Raw genomic sequence first — 9,867 nt, 5'->3', positions numbered from 1 at the left:
TGTTTCTATGTTGAGGGCTGTTTTGTCCTGGGGAGCAAGTGTGTTGTGATTTCTTTTTCTTTGTCTGTTTTTTTCCCTTATTAAGTCCATGATTCCTTCCGGGAGACGATTTTGTTTGTGGGTAATCGTGGATACTGTGGCTGCTGTTATGGCTTTATTGATTTGATTGGTGAGGTGCTTTATTGCCGTGTTTATTTCTTCCTTGGCTTTTATATGGTGAACCCGACCAATGTGTTCTGGTAGCACTTTCCTAAGTTTCTCCCAGACAATGGAAGTTTGGGGGGGGGGAGGTGACTGGTCTTTGTTCCCTAATTGAAGTAGGATTGGGTTGTGGTCTGATTATAATTCGTTCAGTGTTTGAATGCTGTGCTGGTATTTGATATTGTGTAGGATGGCGATGTCTAGGATGTCGGCTGTGCCAGTTGGGATGTGGTGGGTTGGTTCAGTGGGTCTTGTTACGACAGCGTTGTTTAATCCTGTGTAGCTGAAGCGGATACGGCCATTTTTATTTGTGGTTCTGTTGTTCCAGGAGGGATGTTTGGAGTTTAAGTCCTCAGCTACGATGATGGATTCATTTATGCCTAATACAGCATCCAAGTCAGAAAATAGCAGGGTCATAGCGGAGGAGTTGTAGACGGGGTAGATTTTAAGTCTTCCAGTTGAATTTGTGTGAAATTCGACACCGGTGAGTTCTAGGTTGGAGGTTGGGCGTGGTGAGTATTCCATTGTGCCTGATGCAGTTCCTGATAAATATGGCTGTAGGACCACTTCTGTAGTCCAGTCAGTCATTTCTATATATTCTCTCAGTTTTGGATTGTCTGCAGGTCTTAGATGAGTTTCATTAATTAGGATGATGTCAGGGTTGCATTTGTGAGAGAATTCTTGAAACTCCAGTGTCTTGTTTTTTAGGCCATTAGCGTTCCAAGCGGCGATCTGTAGTGAGTCTGGGAGTAATCTAGTTTTATTCATTAACAAGCATTGATAATATGGTTTGAGTTTCTTTTAGAAATCTTTTTGTGGAGTTTGGCGAAGGGTTTGGCTTACTGAAGTCTTGAAGCATGTTTGCCAATGAGGCTGTGATGACTGTTGTCATGTTTGAAAGATTTTGGTCCTGCTGGATATCTTTGGATGAGCGGGCTACTTCGACGTATGTCCTGCTTCGACGGTGCCTTTCCAGACTGTTGTTATTTTCCATTTGTGAGAGCTGGTATTTTGTTGTCTTTTGTGGGTGTCAGGCAACTGGGGAGCCGCCAACACTGGTGCCTGTGGGCAGGGTTGAGAGATCTGTTTCCTTTTGTTGTCTGTTTTAGTCTTAGGGTAGTGACTACAGCCTGTGTAGTTTGCCAGTTGGGGGTCCCCGCAGTTCGCGCATTTGGATGGTGAGGTCCTGGGTTTTGAGCAGGTTGCTGTGGGATGGTTTTACCCACATTTGAGGCATTTGTGGTCTGCTCTGCAGAGTTTCTGTGCGTGTCCGTACTTCTGACATCTGTAGCACTGGCCTGACGAGGCTGTTTTTCTTAGTGGTTCTGTTGTGATTTTCAGACCACAGATCGTTGTTAAGTTGTATATGTTCTTGTGTGTGTTGGGTATCTCAACGAGTACTAGGGGCATTGGACTCTTGTCAGCCCGTAGCATTCTGCTAATCTTGACAGGTGGGAGATCGTGGAGGCAGAGGTCTTCAGTAATTACATCTGTGCAGATGTTTTCTGTTACTCCCCTGAGTACAACTTTTAGGTTTTTCTCCGACTTCAGTGAGTAAGTATGATATTTAATATTTGACTCATCCATGGTTTTTGTGAGGAGTCTGTAGTCGCCTATTGTGGCAGGCTGGATTTTAACTCCGTCGTCTACGTTTTTTGCCCATGAATAGGCAATTTGGTGTTTTTGCATAATAGGCCTAAGGGCCGTCCAACGTTCTTTTTCCCGTAGAACAATTGGAGGAACTTTTTCGTTGTTGGGTGTGGGGAGGTCACTGTTGGGTGTATCTTCTTCCGTCCCCTCGTTTATCTGAGTGTCCGCTATTTTACGTTTTTTCCGAGCATGGGTTTCTGTATCATGTTTTGGAGTGGGAGCAGAGATTATCAGGTTCATCTTCCCTTAATGTTGAGTTGTCCCCTTCTGTGGAGTCGTCTGTCGCTGAATATAGGTTTAGAAACCCAGGCCACTCTACCTCAAATTTCTTCAACAGTTTTTTGAGGTCGAGCGCCAGCTTCTTATCCAACGATTGGATAAAGTCATGGGCATGGAGATTATGTATCGCTATAGGAGGCTAATATAGTTTTTGGTCTTCTATATTTAAATATGTCCGTTGGCTCGTATGCTGCAGCTTGTTGAACCAAATCGTTGGGATGTGTGGACGTCTTTAGAAAAAATTTGGAAGCTAAGGATTGTAGATAAGAGAGAATATAGGGAATATTTGTGTCTCTGTGGAGTTGGCTGTTTCTAACATACCACGGGGCGTTCAAAATCATTCTCAAGCACTTGTTCTGCACTCGCTGTATCTTAATAATGTTAGTATTAGAGGTGTGGCTCCAGGCTGGAGAGGCATAGGTGATTATAGGACGAATGTCATCTGGTATGTATACAGAAAGTCACTCCATGTTGAATATATATATATATATATATGTTAATTTTATTAGGGTGTTTTAAAGAATAAAATAATTAATTATATATATATTTTTCAATTATAGAAATATTATTTTACTAAAATTTAGGAATAAATTAAAAGTCATGATTTTTAATTAATTATTTCTTTTATTAAAAAATAATGTTAAGATAAAGCAGAATTGGGTATTTTTGATTAGAGTGATCTGTTGATGTTGAATTATGTTTAAGTATTTGATATTATAATAATTTAAAAAAATACGCAAAATTTGTTTCATATGATCTGCTGTACTCCGAAAAAAGTACAAAATGTACTCTACAACATTTGATAAACATTTATTTCTCTTGTGCCTTGTCATTTTATAAGTTTATTTGATCTTAAACTATTTTTATAAGTTCTAAATATATGTTCCAGTGATATTTCTATTTAAGAGCCAATCAGAAATCGAAAACCGTTGATATCAATCCAGAAGGATATCATAGTTTAATTAAACTGTTTCTTTATTGAAAGAAATTTTAGGATATAAATCTCCCTGTAAAGCCAAGAGACATCAAGAAAATTTCATCACAAGATACGGTTCAATATATAAGGATTATTGAACTGCTTTATATATTTTCAAGCCCCAAATATTTTCATTATTGGCGTATTATTAGCAATGGAACACATTTATTTCATTTGCTAAAATCCTAAACTGCAATTAACGATGACATTTCAGTCAAGTTAGTTGTTCACGATAAAATATCGATTTTGTAATTAATTTTGACTGAATATGAAAATATTCGGATTGTCAAGAAAGTAATTACAAATACATACTATTATAGACACACTACAGCGATATATTTTACTGGTGGCGCCACCTAATGGTTAGTATTAAACGAACGTGAAAGGCGCCTTATATGCGCTTAGTTTGTATGCTACTGCCTCTTTCTATGTTTAAGCTGTTTTATGATGGGAACACAAAAGCAAAAAGAATGTCGCAAAATTTTAAAATGGGCATGTCCTGAAGAACAAGAAAAAAAAATTCTACGCAACAATGAATCACTAGCGCGTTTCCATAGCAACCGAGTTTATCTCTTTAAACGAATAAATAGCAGTGCACACGTTTTAATGAAACCAGTCTGGAGTTTTTAATAAGGCTTTTTTTTTGTTACTTTTATAAAGACATGAGAAGACTTTTTGCATTAAGGAAACTTTCTTTATTCTTACGTTTGGATTTGTTTAGTTATTTCGAAAGAAATATTTCTTTGTTAGTGAAACGAACATTATTAATTTATATTTGCGTGATATGTATTTTATTATTTCAGAAATGTTTGGAATACTTCTCATTTGACACTGTTTGACATTTCTTGTTCACTCTTATAGAATTGTGTGTTAAGCGATCGACTTTACAAGAATGTTGCAAAAATTTCATCTAAAAAAAGAATCGATTTCACATTGCGTGGAATGTAATATCAGAAATCAATATTGTGGGAAAATCTGATTTAGATTTATAGAAAAGTGCAGGATATGGCTGTCGTCTCGAATTTTTTTTTATTTATTTTCCTGGACATTTTAGCTATTTTTTTAAAATATTATTTGGATGTTATTCTAATTATGTTATTGAAAATACAATATTCCAAAAAATTTAATCTTACAGTACGACTCATGAAAGATGTACTCAAAGACATAAACACTTTCACAAGTTATTTTTATTTATTTTTTTTAGCAGATACTTCAAAGTTTCTTTCTGATGGAATGGCGTCCTATTCCCAGTTGTGATAAGACTTATTTTAATTGCTTTAAGGCATCGTGCACCTGAGCCATTTTGTTCTTTTCTGTTATCCTTACTTTTTTTTTTTTTTCCAAAGAATACTAGTGTTTTATTTGATTCTTCAGTTTCCAAATAAACATGGCTTCGATATTTCAACTCACCGAGTTTGTCCATTAGTGCTCTTTTCTGTAATATGACAGAAATCGCTTCAAGGCATTTGCTAAGATGAGCGCATCGCCTTCTACTATACCAAAAACTCTTGAGATTTGCACGTAACACAGGCGCACAAAGTGAGTTTTGCTATTCGTAGAACATCACCATTTGCAGACGTTATTGGAAAAACCATGCGTAGGTTTCACACGGGAAAACATTTCGTGAAGAAACATGTTATGTGTGGGTGGCATCGCAAAGTTGAAAAGAAAACACTCAAAGAAACAAAATGCCAAAGGCGTGATATATAAAAAACTAAAAAAAAAAAAAAAACTAAGGAAATGGCATTTCTTACCATATTCGCTTTCTGATTCTTCCTCATCTTCTTGGTCGTAATCTGAGTAATCGGAAGTACAGGAGGAACTACTGCCATCTGTTTCGGCATCAACAACAGTAACGTGTGGGTTATCTGAGACTGAACTGTTAGGAGGCAGTTTTGAATAACCTTGCTTGGTAACTTTACACCCTAGTACCAAAATAGATATGGGAAATAAATAAATATTCCAATTTAATTTTGTATTGTTTAATAATATTTTATATATAATTTTTTTTTTGTTAAATAATTTAATCATATCGGTTATCGATTAGTTCGGTATGGCTTCTTATTATAATTGTGCGCAGGCGCGATATGGAATTAATAAAAGTTTCGATTCAACTCTAAAGGATTACTAATTATAAATAAATTTTAAGTTCATTATATAAAATATTTTGGAATATAAAATAATATGTTTAAAATTGTATAAAAAATTGAAAAATAATGAATATTTAAGTCATCATCCAAAATATTTTTATAAAGTTAATAATTGAAATACTTTATTAAGGGATGATTGTTTCATTTGTCATATTAGAGTAAACATTTATTTTATTATATTGACAAATAAGTAAGTATAATATAATATAATATAATATAATATAATATAATATAATATAATATAATATAATATAATATAATATAATATAATATAATAATGTAATGTTTGGAATACTATCATGTCAAAATGCGTGGATAAAATTTGTTAAATACAGTAATTTAATCAAATAGAGTTATAGTTCAGTTCGGTATCACTAGTTGTACTCTCGGGTGAAGCTCATTATTATAATTGTAAGTAAACTGAATACTGAAATCATAAAATATAAAAATAAATCTAATTGACTTATTAATTCTAAAATATTTATGGTTAGCTATATAAAATATTTTGAAAAATAAAATAATACGTTTATATATTTTTTTAAGTAATGATAAAATACTTGTTTAGGTCGAAATTTGGAATAAAATATCATTGTCCAAAATATTTTTCTAAAGTGAATTATAGAAATTATTCATTAAAGGAACTCTGTATGTATCTTACTAGTGAATTATTGCGTTGTCATTCCTTTTCATGTTCTTTACTAGAGCTTCAGTGTAAAATAAACTATATTTATTAATATAATATAATATAATATAATATAATATAATATAATATAATATAATATAATATAATATAATATAATATAATATAATATAATATAATATAATATAATATAATATAATATAATATAATATAATATAATATAATATAATATAATATAATATAATATAATATAATATAATATAATATAATATAATATAATATAATATAATATAATATAATATAATATAATATAATATAATATAATATAATATAATATAATATAATATAATATAATATAATATAATATAATATAATATAATATAATATAATATAATATAATATAATATAATATAATATAATATAATATAATATAATATAATATAATATAATATAATATAATATAATATAATATAATATAATATAATATAATATAATATAATATAATATAATATAATATAATATAATATAATATAATATAATATAATATAATATAATATAATATAATATAATATAATATAATATAATATAATATAATATAATATAATATAATATAATATAATATAATATAATATAATATAATATAATATAATATAATATAATATAATATAATATAATATAATATAATATAATATAATATAATATAATATAATATAATATAATATAATATAATATAATATAATATAATATAATATAATATAATATAATATAATATAATATAATATAATATAATATAATATAATATAATATAATATAATATAATATAATATAATATAATATAATATAATATAATATAATATAATATAATATAATATAATATAATATAATATAATATAATATAATATAATATAATATAATATAATATAATATAATATAATATAATATAATATAATATAATATAATATAATATAATATAATATAATATAATATAATATAATATAATATAATATAATATAATATAATATAATATAATATAATATAATATAATATAATATAATATAATATAATATAATATAATATAATATAATATAATATAATATAATATAATATAATATAATATAATATAATATAATATAATATAATATAATATAATATAATATAATATAATATAATATAATATAATATAATATAATATAATATAATATAATATAATATAATATAATATAATATAATATAATATAATATAATATAATATAATATAATATAATATAATATAATATAATATAATATAATATAATATAATATAATATAATATAATATAATATAATATAATATAATATAATATAATATAATATAATATAATATAATATAATATAATATAATATAATATAATATAATATAATATAATATAATATAATATAATATAATATAATATAATATAATATAATATAATATAATATAATATAATATAATATAATATAATATAATATAATATAATATAATATAATATAATATAATATAATATAATATAATATAATATAATATAATATAATATAATATAATATAATATAATATAATATAATATAATATAATATAATATAATATAATATAATATAATATAATATAATATAATATAATATAATATAATATAATATAATATAATATAATATAATATAATATAATATAATATAATATAATATAATATAATATAATATAATATAATATAATATAATATAATATAATATAATATAATATAATATAATATAATATAATATAATATAATATAATATAATATAATATAATATAATATAATATAATATAATATAATATAATATAATATAATATAATATAATATAATATAATATAATATAATATAATATAATATAATATAATATAATATAATATAATATAATATAATATAATATAATATAATATAATATAATATAATATAATAATGTCAATTAAATGCATATGATGCATATATCATATGTATGTATATTTATTCTTTTTTGCCTGAAATACTACAGAAAGCATGTGGTGCATCATTTCTGGTATGGTAAGAGGTGATTTGCCATAGTCATTTATGCAGAAGCTGGAAAAGAGTTATGACAGGCGATCAGCTTTATCTTTAAGTGTTGCAGTAGTGCCATCTAGATAGCACTACTGCAACACTTAAAGATGAGAAAGGTCCTTAAAGGCCCTACAACTAAGCAAGAAGGCATATCTTGGGCGAGTTTTCGAGTATGCATCTGGAGTTATTTTCCATAGTCTGGTTGTCATTACAGAACAGAAATCTTACTAAAGACGCCTGTTATTAAATGAAATAACATCGCGAGAGAGAGAGATGAGGTGGTGGTAGGGGTAAAAATCAATCGTTAACCTCAAATTAGCCCGACTGATAGTATACATCTCACTCTGAAAGATAATCAAGCTCTATATTATCAAAATGAAAAGAAAGAATGCAGTTATTGGTAGTTGGAAAACAGAAGTCTTGTCTATGATACTGAAAGCATATTAATATCTAAAAAAATACTAAAATTAAAAGAATCTAAATCACCTAAAATAATACATAAAATAAATCACACGTTAATGTGCATGACAAGAATTCGCCAGGAAGCTAAAACATATGATAAAATAGAAAAGATAGAAAAATAAAGAGACTAAAGAGCAGACTTATGGTAGAAATAACTGAAAGAAAGCTGTAGAACAAACAGAAAATAATGGGAATCAGAAAAATGTAGTCTACAAGATAATAATGGACGTTGAGGAAGATCAAAAGTAACGAAAAACTGAACAACTAGAAGAAACGAAGTTAAAATAAAACACCAAAAAAAAGCGAAAACAGAAATCCTCCTCCCTTCTTCTACAGAAAATTACGACACAGCAGCCTTATAAAGAGAAAGTTATCTCCCTTTACTGTACTATCTACAGTTGAAGGACCCACTTCAGATGTCTTCTCAGGACAGTTGCTCATAGAAGAGAAGTTTATAAGAATGGCTAAAGCAGTTTTAAACAAGAATACATTTCTGTAGATCACGATAAACATCAATTCAGCAAAAAAGAAAGATGTAACATTAACTAAACAGATATAAACTAGGTTTTAAAAATTATATTAATAACCATTTTATGGAAAACTATGTCTCATAGAAAAGATTGTAGCACAACTAAGTATAAAAAATAAGGGAAGATATTCCACCCCCCCCCCAAAAAAAAACGTGTATAGTATTTAAAATCTGGGTGGTTTCCAGTTGACCGACCTGCATCGAGGTTATCATAGGTTAGCAGTTCCAGGATGCTCCTATCTACCTACCTGTCCTCATCGTGCTTCCTGCCACAAATGGCCGAAATTCAGTGATATGAAGAATTTAATTGTTCTGGTTTGAACTAGAAATCGTTGTTCTATTGAGAAAAATGACCATTTTGTGGCGCTTGCACTGTGGTGATTTGTTTTTGTCAAATTTTACTGAATATGAATGGCTAATGGTTTCACGTATAGTACAGTATGTGAAAGTATTATACTAGTGTGAAATAAAACAATACAATAACTGAGTTACACAACATGCACATTAACGGATGGACAGAACAGAGTCCTAATGTCAAGATCTCTCCTACAGTCATTGGGAAAGGTTAGAACATCAGTGAGACCAGCAGGTCAAATTTAACAAACAGAACTAACAGACTGATTTTTAATTTGGAAATGAGCAAGAATGTCTGCTTTTTTTTTTCGTTTCTCAACGTATTTAGTAAATGTCCACCTAGGATAACAGTATCTTGGAACTCATAAGTCTTCTGCAAATTTTTTCAGCATACTTTCTGCAGATAAGAAAATACACAAATCTTAAAGTGTTGTCTAGTTTAAGATGACAACCTGGAAAATTATCATTGTCAATTATCCATATATTAGAGAGTGTAGTGTTAAATCCATAAGTAATTCCTCACTTGCTTTCTTCTTGACAGAACAAGTCAGTTATTCT

The sequence above is a fragment of the Typopeltis vanoorti genome, chromosome 7 (genome assembly GCF_054136105.1).
Source record: "Typopeltis vanoorti isolate ZY-2024b chromosome 7, IOZ_Tvanoo_1.0, whole genome shotgun sequence".
Taxonomy (NCBI): Eukaryota; Metazoa; Arthropoda; class Arachnida; order Uropygi; family Thelyphonidae; genus Typopeltis; species Typopeltis vanoorti.
Note: the sequence above shows the minus strand (reverse complement) of the source record.